The sequence below is a fragment of the Lathyrus oleraceus genome, chromosome 5 (genome assembly GCF_024323335.1).
Source record: "Lathyrus oleraceus cultivar Zhongwan6 chromosome 5, CAAS_Psat_ZW6_1.0, whole genome shotgun sequence".
NCBI lineage: Eukaryota > Viridiplantae > Streptophyta > Magnoliopsida > Fabales > Fabaceae > Lathyrus > Lathyrus oleraceus.
Window position 1 is genome coordinate 317,918,098 of NC_066583.1, and position 15,664 is coordinate 317,933,761.

The 15,664-nt window shown below is 39.6% G+C and overlaps 1 non-coding gene across 1 annotated transcript; it reads left to right on the plus strand.

Annotated features, from left to right (window-relative positions):
- The first annotated feature begins 639 nt into the window (after positions 1-639).
- On the plus strand, positions 640-746 carry LOC127088673 (small nucleolar RNA R71). The gene has a single exon (XR_007790499.1). It is a non-coding gene; the product is annotated as a small nucleolar RNA R71 (small nucleolar RNA).
- Positions 747-15,664: the final 14,918 nt, after the last annotated feature.

Here is a 15,664-nt window from a genome sequence, read left to right on the forward strand (position 1 = left end):
TCGTTAACATGAATGTTTTGGTTCATAAACTCCTTGTTTTGTTGGGTTTGAGCGGTGATAAAATTTTCCATAATTTTCTCAAGGCTCGGCTTTGGTGGCACAGGTTGCATAGGTTGATTTGATCTAGGGGCTTGATAACTAGGTCTCGGAGGTGCATTATTTTGAATAGGGTTATTGTTTTTATAGGAGTAGTTCGGATGATTCCTCCATCCAGGGTTATAGGTATTCGGATATGGGTTCCCTTGGGTGTAGTTCACTTGCTCAGAATGGGTTTCGTTTAATAGACTGCATTCTGCGGATTAGTTTCCTTTGGTTCCACATATCTCAAAATTCGACGAAACTGCTGCTACAATATTCGGGTTTATGCACATATGCTCGACCTTAAGGGCTAATGCGTCCATTTTAGCTTGCATCATGTCTATAGAGCTTAATTCATGCACTCCTCCTTGGGCTTCCTTCTTCTCTACTGTCGCTCGTTCGACTCCCCATGATTGATGGTTTTGAGCCATATCTTCGATGAGGGCACTAGCTTCAGGATAAGGTTTGTTCATCAGAGCACCGCCTGCGGCAGCGTCGATGGTCATCTTTGTGTTATAGTGAAGTCCATTATAGAAGGTTTGAATGATTAACCAATTTTCTAAACCATGATGTGGGCATGCTCGTAACAACTCTTTATATCTCTCCCAAGCTTCGAACAACGATTCTCCTTGGTTTTGGGTAAATCTAGTCATATGGTTTCGAAGAACGGCGGTCTTACTCGGGGGAAAATATCTAGCAAGAAATACTCTTTTAAGGTTATCCCAAGTCGTAATGGAATTGGGTGGAAGGGAATGTAACCATGATAGGGCTTTATCTCTGAGGGAAAAAGGAAATAATCTTAACCGTATTGCCTCAGGGGAAGCTCCATTGGTTTTAAAAGTGTCTGCTAATTGAAGAAATATTTTTAAATGTTGGTTTGGATTCTCAGTAGCGAGACCTGCGAATTTTCTCTGTTTCACTAGTTGCAACAGGGATGGTTTAAGTTCAAAATTATTAGCTGGGATGGTTGGGTTTACTATACTAGAACTAGGTTCTTCATTGGATGGTTGAGCGAAGTCCTTAAGAGGTCTTTAGTTTTGATCTTCGGCCATATCTCTCTTAATTCTATGAAAGAATAAACGTGCGCGAGCTTAACGTTCAGGTTCTGCCAGAGGGTATACTAAGCTTAAACTTCCGGTGCTGCGAGTTCTTCGTATTGACCGGCGGGAAATAACCTAAGTCTAAACAATATAACAACAGGAAAATGAAATTTGACGAAATTGGTCCCCGACAACGACGCCAAAAACTTGATGCAGTTTTTCGCAAGTATACGAACGCGTCAGAGTAATATAAAAGATTGTCGAATCCACAGAGACCAAGTGTCAATCTATCGTTATCTATTGCTATGGTGTTTATCAAAGGCAATCAAAATAGGTGTTTTTAGAGTGTGCAATGAAAAGTAAAGCATTGAATAAAGTTCAATTAATAAAGACAGGGTCGAATGTAATTCACGTGATCAATTAATAATCCAAGTACTTGCTAATAGAGCTACTTATGGGCAATATTTCCTACTTTGAAAAGAACTAATTTAACAGGAACTGTCACTTTCGCGTATTCAGAACCGAGTTGTACTCCCTAATCAAACCCTCTTATTGTCACTTATAAAAAGGCGCGCATTGCGTTAGAGTAGTAAACCTATTTTTAAGAAATATAGTATCTTGACTAAGTTGAAAAGTATTATAACCTGGATTTCTTAACCAAAAGAGGTTCTCACGAACCAGACTCTAAACTTATAAACGCGTCCGAAAATAGTTTTAAAATCTCTTTTCTTCTTAAGTTAAAAACTCCTAATGAACTAAACAAAGCGCTTTCGCTGTTTTTGAAATAGTTAAAAACAATTAAGTTTAGATAGACGTTGGACGGCTTTCGATCTTATCCAACGGAATTGAAGTGTGGGAAAACTTAAGTTGAAAGTTAAAATAGCCCTTAAGTGATTCCACTAACAATCGTACGGATTATCGGTTCAATTACGATCCTTACATTCTAACCTTATAAATTTAGTTAGACATGGTAAAGTAAAAGTGCATTAATTTAAATAAAAGTAGTGCGAGTGCGGGAAGTAAATAAAAGTAGTGCGAGTGCAAGGAAATAAATAATTTAAAGCGAGTGCGAGGAAATAAATAATTTAAAGCGAGTGCGAGGAAATAAATAAATTAAAGCGAGTGCGAGAAATAAATAAAGTAAAGCGAGTGCGAGAAATAAATAAAGTAAAGCGAGTGCGTGGAAATAAATAAAGTAAAGCGAGTGCGGGAAATAAATAAAGTAAAGCGAGTGCGAGAAATAAATAAAGTAAAGCGAGTGCGGGAAAATAAATAAGATAAAGACAAGTAATAAAAACCTGCTCCAATCGGAGGGTTGAATAAATTGCAAAGCGGAAATGAAAATGGCGGCAGGATTAACTTCCTTCCAAAGTGCTCCAAACTCGATTACAAACTCTATCACAGACTCGATTACACAATTGTGGTAACACTCCAATGCGAAGCGATTACCACTTTAAAATACTGAATATATGCCTAAGTGAAACAAAGTTGCTCTGAGTTTGCCTCTGTTCTAAGTTTGGATGATTGTAAAAGTGATTTCGAGTTTCTATTTATAAGCAAGTAAAAAGATGGAAATGATAAGGATGCCCTTCAACTTGAAAATGGGAGGGAAAACTTTTCCTCTTGTGGCGCCCGCCACAAGGCCATGGCGCCCGCCACAAGGCCAATCTGAGGCGCCTTAGTGAAAGTAGTGGGGAACGTGGAAGTTGAGGGAAGTTGAGCTTGGACACGTCATGACAGGGTCTATGGCGCCAGCCATGGGGTAGACCACAAGTACAAAATGCTGAATTTTAGGGTTTTTAGTTCTTTTTCACTCCTTTTCTCGATTGGGGCTCCGATTAAAGTAAAAACCTGAAAACAAAGGAAAACATAGCAATAACATAACAAAATAACAATAAAACAACTAGAATGCATGTGAAATCGGAGTCGAAAATACGGTAAATTTCAGTGTTATCAGAAAACTCACTAGGGAGACAAAGACTCTGGGGGATAAAAGGAGTTATGAGTAGGCCAGGCTACGACTTAAAACTGCTGGGGGACTCGAGGAATTCCATACAAACATGGAAAGACTCAGCCAGGGAACCACAACATCTGCAGGGGATACGAGTAAGTCAGGATAAAACTGAAGTACTTGAATGATGCAGGAAAAACGATTTCACTAAGGAAATGCGCACTCAACTCGACTGGGGAAGAAATAAACTTCAACACAGGAGGAGCAGAAATCTATTATCTACTACCTGTTACTGGGTGAGGAGATAATAAAGATCTGACAAAGAGGACATCTGTCATCGGTTAGGATGAACATATCAAGGATGGCTCGTTGGGAAATGCCAGGAGGAATATTCATTATCGGTTACTGGGTAAGAATAGCCTTGTTGGGGAGAACTACAGAAAAATAGGATTTACAACTACCAGTTACTAGGCAGAAGACCAAAGATGAGAGTATCTGTCATCGGTTAGGATGAGCATATCAAGGATAAACTCAACAGGGAAGAAAATCCATCATCGATTAAGATGAACATATCAAGGATAGAATTGCCTGGGAAATGTCAAAGAGGACACCCGTCATCGGTTAAGATGAACATATCAAGGATAAACCTGAAGGAGAATTGCGGTCCAAAACGCAGCGGAAATTAAAATTTCTCCTTTAGAGATCCTTACGAATGGTCATGATCAGTGATAGAATATTTACCTCTTGTGATGATCAAAACCTTTTATGGAGATCCACGAAGCGATCACGAACGTTGAACGATGACAACGTCTCTACTCAGTCCACACGAACGGGTTCCTTCAATCTCAGTGCTAGCTGGTATGATGAAGGCTTTGAGTGAGAGAGAGAGAGTGAGAGAGAAAACGAAAATAATGCAACCGCAATCAATGCTTCTGCACAAGGGTTCTATTTATAGAACCACTTGTGTGGGCTTCAAGCTAAAAGCCCACTTAAGTGTATTTTGGCCCATATCTTATAATATGCCCAAAATCACTTAAGTCCATGGTACCTTACCATATTTCGTATTCTACTCAAGTACACCGTACCTTACGATGTTCTATAATTCACTTAAGGGCACCGTACCTTACGATATTCCTTAGTTACTCTATCTCTCATCAATCCGTCCTTTGTGTGTGACCCTGTAGGTTTTCGTGACGTTGACAATTATACTAAATCACACATTTAATATAATAAACAGTGAGCGGTATCTAGCAACACATCACTGCTACCCAAGACACGAAAATGTCATGTGATCTGACAAAACCTTTCTGTGATAATAATTATGTGTATAATTACCCTTTTGCCCTTATGTCTATATTGAACACAAGGCATAGACCGTGTCATCCTTGTCCAGTTCAATATTGGGCCCATAGACATTTATCCTGTTATGCAGGATGGGCAAATTCCATCTAGGTCACTCATGTCCCTCAGCATGCTTTGTGGAGTACCCATCAACTGTCTTTATGGTTATCCAGTTACGGACAACGTTGGATCAGCAATAAAGCACTCGACTCTACATCTAGGATCCATAGTGGTTTCAGGTCGAAGAGTGGAATACACTATTATCACCATGAGAATAACTTATGACACCTTGCATAACTTTCTATATAGTATTCTCATAGCGGGTAAATCCGGTATAAATATTACTCCTAATATTCATACCTATGTTTAAGACTTGATAACTCTTTATCCATGATCCATGAGATGTGATCATCAGTCTACAAACATAATAGTCTTAATGCTTTAATGTTATCCCACTTCACACTAAAGCTCGACTACGGATACTTTAGGAATAGTGTCCTTATGTTTAATGTGTTCTCATGATTAAGTCACACTTAATACATTAAACGGACTATCTATTCCAGGGACTTTATTAATCAACCATAATAAAGAGAATGCCTTTTATTATTCGATACAAATACCAAAATGTATTGGCCTCTAGGGCTTACACCAACAATCTCCCACTAGCACTAGAGCCAATCAGGCATACCCCGTATGCCCATTGATCTAGTATGGCCATCATGCTTCTGCTGCGCAAGAGGCTTTGTCAGTGGGTCAACTATATTGTCAAGTGTAGGTACTTTACATATTTTCACATCTCCTCTATCTATTATCTCTCGAATGAGATGATAACGCCTAAGTATGTGTTTGGATCGTTGGTGAGATCTAGGCTCCTTGGCTTGTGCGATAGCACCATTGTTATCATAATAGAGACCAATGGGATCCACAATGCTAGGGACTATGCCAAGTTCACTAATGAACTTTTTGATCCAAATAACTCCCTTTTCTGCATTTGAGGCAGCAATATACTCGGCCTCGGTTGTAGAATCAGCAACTGTATCTTGCTTTGAACTTTTCAAGCTCACAGCGCCACCATTTCAGCAAAACACATAACCATTGGAATCATTCATATTAAAGCGTCTCAGCACCTTGTCTATGTACTCTGACTTAGGCCAAGCATTTTATGATCTATCTCTATAGATTCTGATTCCTAATATATAGGCTGCTTCACCTAGGTCCTTCATAGATAAGCATTTCCCCACCCAAGACTTTGCTTGTTGCAGGGTAGGGATATCGTTTCCAATAAGTAATATGTCATCTACATATAATACCAGGAATACGATCATGCTCCCACTAACCTTCTTGTAGACACAAGGCTCATCTTCGTTCTTGATGAATCCATATTGTTTTACTGTTTCATCAAAACGAAGATTCCATGAGTAGGTCACAAGCTCATCTTGATCCATGAGTAATACATCACCTTGATCAGATATCCATATATCTCAGGTAGGTGACGTATCCTGCCTGACCTACGCTGGTCTTGTTCTACTTGAGCAGGTTGCTCTTACACAACTACTTGTGTTTCCTGCTCCAATTCCTCCATAGGTGTGTCGATGCTTTGTGATTCTTGAATTTCTTCAAGCTCTACTTTCCTCCCACTGGTTCCTTTGGAAATAAAATCCTTTTCTAGGAAAACTCCAGTTCGAGCGACAAACACTTTGCCCTCAGAAGGATTGTAGAAGTAATACCCTCTTGTTTATTTAGGATACCCCACAAATAAGCATTTGTCAGATTTGGGCTCAAACTTAGTTGAAATTTGTCGTTTCACATGAACCTCGCAACCCCAAATCTTTATGTAAGACATATGTGGTTTCTTACCACTCCATATCTCATATGGTGTCTTCTCAACCTTTTTGGATGGAACACGGTTAAGTGTGTAAGCTGCTGTCAATAGTGCATGTCCCCAAAAGGAGTTTGGAAGATCGGCGTGACTCATCATGGATCGGACCATGTCTAACAAGGTTCGATTTCTTCTCTCAGATACACCATTCCACTGGGGTGTTCCAGGAGGAGTAAGTTGGGATAGGATCCCACACTCTTTCAGATGGTCATCAAACTCTAGGCTTAAATACTCACCACCTCGATCTGATCGAAGAGTTTTAATATTCTTACCTAGTTGGTTTTAACTCGTTAGGTTTCACCCTTTTAGTATTAATGTTATTAATAGGCATTTCGAGATCAAGGACATATAGTCCATTGCTCATTTGTGCAGTAGCATAGAATATATCATTCAAATAAATTGAGCAACAATTGTTCTTTATTATAAATGAAAAACCAAACTTGTCCACACAAGAAATGGAAATAATATTCCTGCTAATTGCAGGTACATAATAACAGTTCTCTAACTGAATTATAAAACCACTAGGTAAAGTCAATACATAAGATCCTACGGCTAGAGTAGCAACCTTTGCTCCATTGCCAACTCGTAGGTCAACTTCACCTTTTGCCAAATCTCTACTCCTTTTCAGCCCCTGCACATTTGTACAAATGTGAGAACCGCATCCAGTATCTAATACCCATGATGCAGAAGTAGATAAATTTATTTAATAACAAAAATACCTGAAGTTGAAGTCTCTACTCCATTCTTCTTATCTTCCAGGTACTTTGGGCAGTTCCTCTTCCAGTGTCCGGTCTTACCGCAATGGAAGCAGGTGCCTTCTTTTGCTATGCCTCCACTAGGCTTTAAAGCAGCAACAGTGGGTCTGGGTTTGGCAAGTTCCTTGCCTTTCCCTTTATCACCCTGCTTGGTGGGCCTTTTGTTCTGTCTCTTTCCATTTCCGATCATCAGAATGGACTTCCCTTTTGACTTCAGATTCTGCTCGGCAGTTCTTAACATGGCGAGCAGTTCCGGAAGAGATTTGTCCATATCAATCATATTGAAATTTAGGACAAATTGACTGAAACTATCTGGCAACGATTGCAAGATCAAATCAGTCGCAAGTCCCCTTTCGAGGGGAAAACCCAATCTCTCAAGGTTTTCCACATACCCAATCATCTTGAGTACATGGGGACCTACAGGGGCTCCCTCAGCTAACTTGCTTTGGAAAAGGGCTTTTGAAACTTCAAACCTCTCATGCCTTGCTTGCTCTTGATAGAGCAGCTTCAGGTGTTCGATCATATCGAACGCTGATATGTTCTCATGTTGCTTTTGCAATTCTGAGTTCATGGTAGCCAGCATGAGACAAGCAGTTTCATTGGCATCATCGACATGCTTCTTATAAGCATCTCTTTCTGCCTTAGGTGCAGAACTAGGAGGTTCCTCTTCAGGAACAGGTGTCTCCAAGACGTACAGCTTTTTATCATGTTTGAGGACAATCCTCAGGTTTCGGTGCCAATCCAGGAAATTTGTCCCAGACAATTTTTCCTTGTCAAGGATTGATCGCAAGATGTTGTTAGAGGTGTTTGCTGTCATGGTTATCTACATAAGGATTAAGAAAATATAAGTATCATTGACATATTTAACTAGGCCTTTAATCAAATATGCTCCCACTATTTTACTCAAAACAAATGACCCTCGTCATTTGATTCGGAAAATCCCGTTGGAAGATTTTCTAGTGGGTCGAGATCCATATTTCACTTCGTTCTAAGTCCGCGTAGGCGGATTACACAAAACTAGGTTATTTAGGTAGGAACTCCTTCCAATTGTATCTCATACAACTCTCGAATATTTCAGTTGGGTGAATAACTCCTTATTCCAATCCATCATATGGATCATTCCCAACTCTTGCTTCTAAACATATATATAATCTTATTATAATTTGTTTAGTTAAGTTTGACCCATTGTTTTAACAGTTGGATATTACAATTATCCCATCGCACCTTACTAATATATAGATCATGCACCTCGCGTAGGCGAAACCTACATTATCCATTACTAGTCTTGATGAGTGTTAAAACTTGGAAAGCATAAACTTAATATTTAATTTGAGGGAATTGCAATTGTTATGATCTCACCGGCTTGTTTATCATATAAATCGTCTCTCACATGCATCAACATACATTCACATGCATCAACATACATACAAACAAAATGAAACAGTTATGGCCCCTAGCGCAATTGTTCTCCCAAGCCAATGAGAGAACCTAAGCTAACCTACAACGATCTAAGCTTCTCCAAGCAAGATCTTCAAGGTTGTCCTCCTTTAATATTGAATTCTTCTCTAAGCTTCTCCAAGCAAGATCTTCAAGATTGTCCTCTTTTGATATTGAAATCTTCTCTTTCTTCATAACATTGTCTTCTTCTCTTTATTCATAACATTACATTCCAGAAGAAACTCGTTTTACATACGAGGGTTTGAGATGAGAAAAGAAGTTACATTAAGAGATCAAAAGGAGAGGCACAACACGCAGGTCGTATTTAAAAACCCAAAACAAAGTAAAGGACAACTAAGGCCATAACTGATCACCACAAGGCAATAATAATAAACACATTGTTATTATTAAATTTTAATTCCTTTAATTAATTAAAACCAAATTAAATTTCGGCGACCGATCACACTACACAGAGTTAGCCGGGGGTTCCGCTGGGAGTGTGACGACCGTCACAGGCGTGTGACGACCGTCACAGGCAATGTGAGTGTGACGACCGTCATGGGCGTGTTACGACCGTCACGCATCCAGTTTGTTACGCCTGTTACGCTCGTCACACGAGCTTCACGCGGCCAAACTAATAGGACTTTGAAACAGTCTACGGACCTCTTCCAAAAAGCCCTAAATTCACAACTCCTTGACGGCACAACCCTTGCACCGTCACCAACCCTAATGCGCCAATTTCAGACCGTCAAACACACCTCGATTGTTGATTCAGTATGATTGATCAACAGGTCATTGCTTCACCATACTAATGTCGGATTCCGAAGCAAATGACCATTGATCGCTCAAAGGAAAACAATCATTTAGTGTTCGAATGAACGAAACAGAAACAGTATATCACATATACCGTATTTTGCATTGGGATTACTTATATCATATATAAGTTGATCGGTCTCAATTGCGTAACCTATGGACGATCGATGTATCGCTGCTTCACCATACTAATGTCGGATTCCGAAGCATAGTCAACATCAATCATCCAACTCGTACACTCATGATGCCAAATTTAATTACTCGTTTAATTAATTGATTCATTCTGTCTTTTAATCATATTAATACAGAAAATAAACAGCTATCCGAGTCGTGGTTTCGTAAGTGGCTCTGATACCACTGAAGGAGAATTGCGGTCCAAAACGCAGCGGAAATTAAAATTTCTCCTTTAGAGATCCTTACGAATGGTCATGATCAGTGATAGAATATTTACCTCTTGTGATGATCAAAACCTTTTATGCAGATCCACGAAGCGATCACGAACGTTGAACGATGACAACGTCTCTACTCAGTCCACACGAACGGGTTCCTTCAATCTCAGTGCTAGCTGGTATGATGAAGGCTTTGAGTGAGAGAGAGAGTGAGAGAGAAAACGAAAATAATGCAACCGCAATCAATGCTTCTGCACAAGGGTTCTATTTATAGAACCACTTGTGTGGGCTTCAAGCTAAAAGCCCACTTAAGTGTATTTTGGCCCATATCTTATAATATGCCCAAAATCACTTAAGCCCATGGTACCTTACCATATTTCGTATTCTACTCAAGTACACCGTACCTTACGATGTTCTATAATTCACTTAAGGGCACCGTACCTTACGATATTCCTTAGTTACTCTATCTCTCATCAATCCGTCCTTTGTGTGTGACCCTGTAGGTTTTCGTGACGTTGGCAATTATACTAAATCACACATTTAATATAATAAACAGTGAGCGGTATCTAGCAACACATCACTGCTACCCAAGACACGAAAATGTCATGTGATCTGACAAAACCTTTCTGTGATAATAATTATGTGTATAATTACCCTTTTGCCCTTATGTCTATATTGAACACAAGGCATAGACCGTGTCATCCTTGTCCAGTTCAATATTGGGCCCATAGACATTTATCCTGTTATGCAGGATGGACAAATTCCATCTAGGTCACTCATGTCCCTCAGCATGCTTTGTGGAGTACCCATCAACTGTCTTTATGGTTATCCAGTTACGGACAACGTTGGATCAGCAATAAAGCACTCGACTCTACATCTAGGATCCATAGTGGTTTCAGGTCGAAGAGTGGAATACACTATTATCACCATGAGAATAACTTATGACACCTTGCATAACTTTCTATATAGTATTCTCATAGCGGGTCAATCCGGTATAAATATTACTCCTAATATTCATACCTATGTTTAAGACTTGATAACTCTTTATCCATGATCCATGAGATGTGATCATCAGTCTACAAACATAATAGTCTTAATGCTTTAATGTTATCCCACTTCACACTAAAGCTCGACTACGGATACTTTAGGAATAGTGTCCTTATGTTTAATGTGTTCTCATGATTAAGTCACACTTAATACATTAAACGGACTATCTATTCCAGGGACTTTATTAATCAACCATAATAAAGAGAATGCCTTTTATTATTCGATACAAGTACCAAAATGTATTGGCCTCTAGGGCTTACACCAACAATCTCCCACTAGCACTAGAGCCAATCAGGCATACCCCGTATGCCCATTGATCTAGTATGGCCATCATGCTTCTGCTGCGCAAGAGGCTTTGTCAGTGGGTCAACTATATTGTCAAGTGTAGGTACTTTACATATTTTCACATCTCCTCTATCTATTATCTCTCGAATGAGATGATAACGCCTAAGTATGTGTTTGGATCGTTGGTGAGATCTAGGCTCCTTGGCTTGTGCGATAGCACCATTGTTATCATAATAGAGACCAATGGGATCCACAATGCTAGGGACTATGCCAAGTTCACTAATGAACTTTTTGATCCAAACAACTCCCTTTTCTGCATTTGAGGCAGCAATATACTCGGCCTCGGATGTAGAATCAACAACTGTATCTTGCTTTGAACTTTTCAAGCTCACAGCGCCACCATTTCAGCAAAACACATAACCATTGGAATCATTCATATTAAAGCGTCTCAGCACCTTGTCTATGTACTCTGACTTAGGCCAAGCATTTTATGATCTATCTCTATAGATTCTGATTCCTAATATATAGGCTGCTTCACCTAGGTCCTTCATAGATAAGCATTTCCCCACCCAAGACTTTGCTTGTTGCAGGGTAGGGATATCGTTTCCAATAAGTAATATGTCATCTACATATAATACCAGGAATACGATCATGCTCCCACTAACCTTCTTGTAGACACAAGGCTCATCTTCGTTCTTGATGAATCCATATTGTTTTACTGTTTCATCAAAACGAAGATTCCATGAGTAGGTCACAAGCTCATCTTGATCCATGAGTAATACATCACCTTGATCAGATATCCATATATCTCAGGTAGGTGACGTATCCTGCCTGACCTACGCTGGTCTTGTTCTACTTGAGCAGGTTGCTCTTACACAACTACTTGTGTTTCCTGCTCCAATTCCTCCATAGGTGTGTCGATGCTTTGTGATTCTTGAATTTCTTCAAGCTCTACTTTCCTCCCACTGGTTCCTTTGGAAATAAAATCCTTTTCTAGGAAAACTCCAGTTCGAGCGACAAACACTTTGCCCTCAGAAGGATTGTAGAAGTAATACCCTCTTGTTTATTTAGGATACCCCACAAATAAGCATTTGTCAGATTTGGGCTCAAGCTTAGTTGAAATTTGTCGTTTCACATGAACCTCGCAACCCCAAATCTTTATGTAAGACATATGTGGTTTCTTACCACTCCATATCTCATATGGTGTCTTCTCAACCTTTTTGATGGAACACGGTTAAGTGTGTAAGCTGCTGTCAATAGTGCATGTCCCCAAAAGGAGTTTGGAAGATCGGCGTGACTCATCATGGATCGGACCATGTCTAACAGGGTTCGATTTCTTCTCTCAGATACACCATTCCACTGGGGTGTTCCAGGAGGAGTAAGTTGGGATAGGATCCCACACTCTTTCAGATGGTCATCAAACTCTAGGCTTAAATACTCACCACCTCGATCTGATCGAAGAGTTTTAATATTCTTACCTAGTTGGTTTTAACTCGTTAGGTTTCACCCTTTTAGTATTAATGTTATTAATAGGCATTTCGAGATCAAGGACATATAGTCCATTGCTCATTTGTGCAGTAGCATAGAATATATCATTCAAATAAATTGAGCAACAATTGTTCTTTATTATAAATGAAAAACCAAACTTGTCCACACAAGAAATGGAAATAATATTCCTGCTAATTGCAGGTACATAATAACAGTTCTCTAACTGAATTATAAAACCACTAGGTAAAGTCAATACATAAGATCCTACGGCTAGAGTAGCAACCTTTGCTCCATTGCCAACTCGTAGGTCAACTTCACCTTTTGCCAAATCTCTACTCCTTTTCAGCCCCTGCACATTTGTACAAATGTGAGAACCGCATCCAGTATCTAATACCCATGATGCAGAAGTAGATAAATTTATTTAATAACAAAAATACCTGAAGTTGAAGTCTCTACTCCATTCTTCTTATTTTACAGGTACTTTGGGCAGTTCCTCTTCCAGTGTCCGATCTTACCGCAATGGAAGCAGGTGCCTTCTTTTGCTATGCCTCCACTAGGCTTTAAAGCAGCAACAGTGGGTCTGGGTTTGGCAACTTCCTTGCCTTTCCCTTTATCACCCTGCTTGGTGGGCCTTTTGTTCTGTCTCTTTCCATTTCCGATCATCAGAATGGACTTCCCTTTTGACTTCAGATTCTGCTCGGCAGTTCTTAACATGGCGAGCAGTTCCGGAAGAGATTTGTCCATATCAATCATATTGAAATTTAGGACAAATTGACTGAAACTATCTGGCAACGATTGCAAGATCAAATCAGTCGCAAGTTCCCTTTCGAGGGGAAAACCCAATCTCTCAAGGTTTTCCACATACCCAATCATCTTGAGTACATGGGGACCTACAGGGGCTCCCTCAGCTAACTTGCTTTGGAAAAGGGATTTTGAAACTTCAAACCTCTCATGCCTTGCTTGCTCTTGATAGAGCAGCTTCAGGTGTTCGATCATATCGAACGCTGACATGTTCTTATGTTGCTTTTGCAATTCTGAGTTCATGGTAGCCAGCATGAGACAAGCAGTTTCATTGGCATCATCGACATGCTTCTTATAAGCATCTCTTTCTGCCTTAGGTGCAGAACTAGGAGGTTCCTCTTCAGGAACAGGTGTCTCCAAGACGTACAGCTTTTTATCATGTTTGAGGACAATCCTCAGGTTTCGGTGCCAATCCAGGAAATTTGTCCCAGACAATTTTTCCTTGTCAAGGATTGATCGCAAGATGTTGTTAGAGGTGTTTGCTGTCATGGTTATCTACATAAGGATTAAGAAAATATAAGTATCATTGACATATTTAACTAGGCCTTTAATCAAATATGCTCCCACTATTTTACTCAAAACAAATGACCCTCATCATTTGATTCGGAAAATCCCGTTGGAAGATTTTCTAGTGGGTCGAGATCCATATTTCACTTCGTTCTAAGTCCGCGTAGGCGGATTACACAAAACTAGGTTATTTAGGTAGGAACTCCTTCCAATTGTATCTCATACAACTCTCGAATTTTCAGTTGGGTGAATAACTCCTTATTCCAATCCATCATATGGATCATTCCCAACTCTTGCTTCTAAACATATATATAATCTTATTATAATTTGTTTAGTTAAGTTTGACCCATTGTTTTAACAGTTGGATATTACAATTATCCCATCGCACCTTACTAATATATAGATCATGCACCTCGCGTAGGCGAAACCTACATTATCCATTACTAGTCTTGATGAGTGTTAAAACTTGGAAAGCATAAACTTAATATTTAATTTGAGGGAATTGCAATTGTTATGATCTCACCGGCTTGTTTATCATATAAATCGTCTCTCACATGCATCAACATACATTCACATGCATCAACATACATACAAACAAAATGAAACAGTTATGGCCCCTAGCGCAATTGTTCTCCCAAGCCAATGAGAGAACCTAAGCTAACCTACAACGATCTAAGCTTCTCCAAGCAAGATCTTCAAGGTTGTCCTCCTTTAATATTGAATTCTTCTCTAAGCTTCTCCAAGCAAGATCTTCAAGATTGTCCTCTTTTGATATTGAAATCTTCTCTTTCTTCATAACATTGTCTTCTTCTCTTTATTCATAACATTACATTCCAGAAGAAACTCGTTTTACATACGAGGGTTTGAGATGAGAAAAGAAGTTACATTAAGAGATCAAAAGGAGAGGCACGACACGCAGGTCGTATTTAAAAACCAAAACAAAGTAAAGGACAACTAAGGCCATAACTGATCACCACAAGGCAATAATAATAAACACATTGTTATTATTAAATTTTAATTCCTTTAATTAATTAAAACCAAATTAAATTTCGGCGACCGATCACACTACACAGAGTTAGCCGGGGGTTCCGCTGGGAGTGTGACGACCGTCACAGGCGTGTGACGACCGTCACAGGCAATGTGAGTGTGACGACCGTCATGGGCGTGTTACGACCGTCACGCATCCAGTTTGTTACGCCTGTTACGCTCGTCACACGAGCTTCACGCGGCCAAACTAATAGGACTTTGAAACAGTCTACGGACCTCTTCCAAAAAGCCCTAAATTCACAACTCCTTGACGGCACAACCCTTGCACCGTCACCAACCCTAATGCGCCAATTTCAGACCGTCAAACACACCTCGATTGTTGATTCAGTATGATTGATCAACAGGTCATTGCTTCACCATACTAATGTCGGATTCCGAAGCAAATGACCATTGATCGCTCAAAGGAAAACAATCATTTAGTGTTCGAATGAACGAAACAGAAACAGTATATCACATATACCGTATTTTGCATTGGGATTACTTATATCATATATAAGTTGATCGGTCTCAATTGCGTAACCTATGGACGATCGATGTATCGCTGCTTCACCATACTAATGTCGGATTCCGAAGCATAGTCAACATCAATCATCCAACTCGTACACTCATGATGCCAAATTTAATTACTCGTTTAATTAATTGATTCATTCTGTCTTTTAATCATATTAATACAGAAAATAAACAGCTATCCGAGTCGTGGTTTCGTAAGTGGCTCTGATACCACTGAAGGAGAATTGCGGTCCAAAACGCAGCGGAAATTAAAATTTCTCCTTTAGAGATCCTTACGAATGGTCATGATCAGTGAT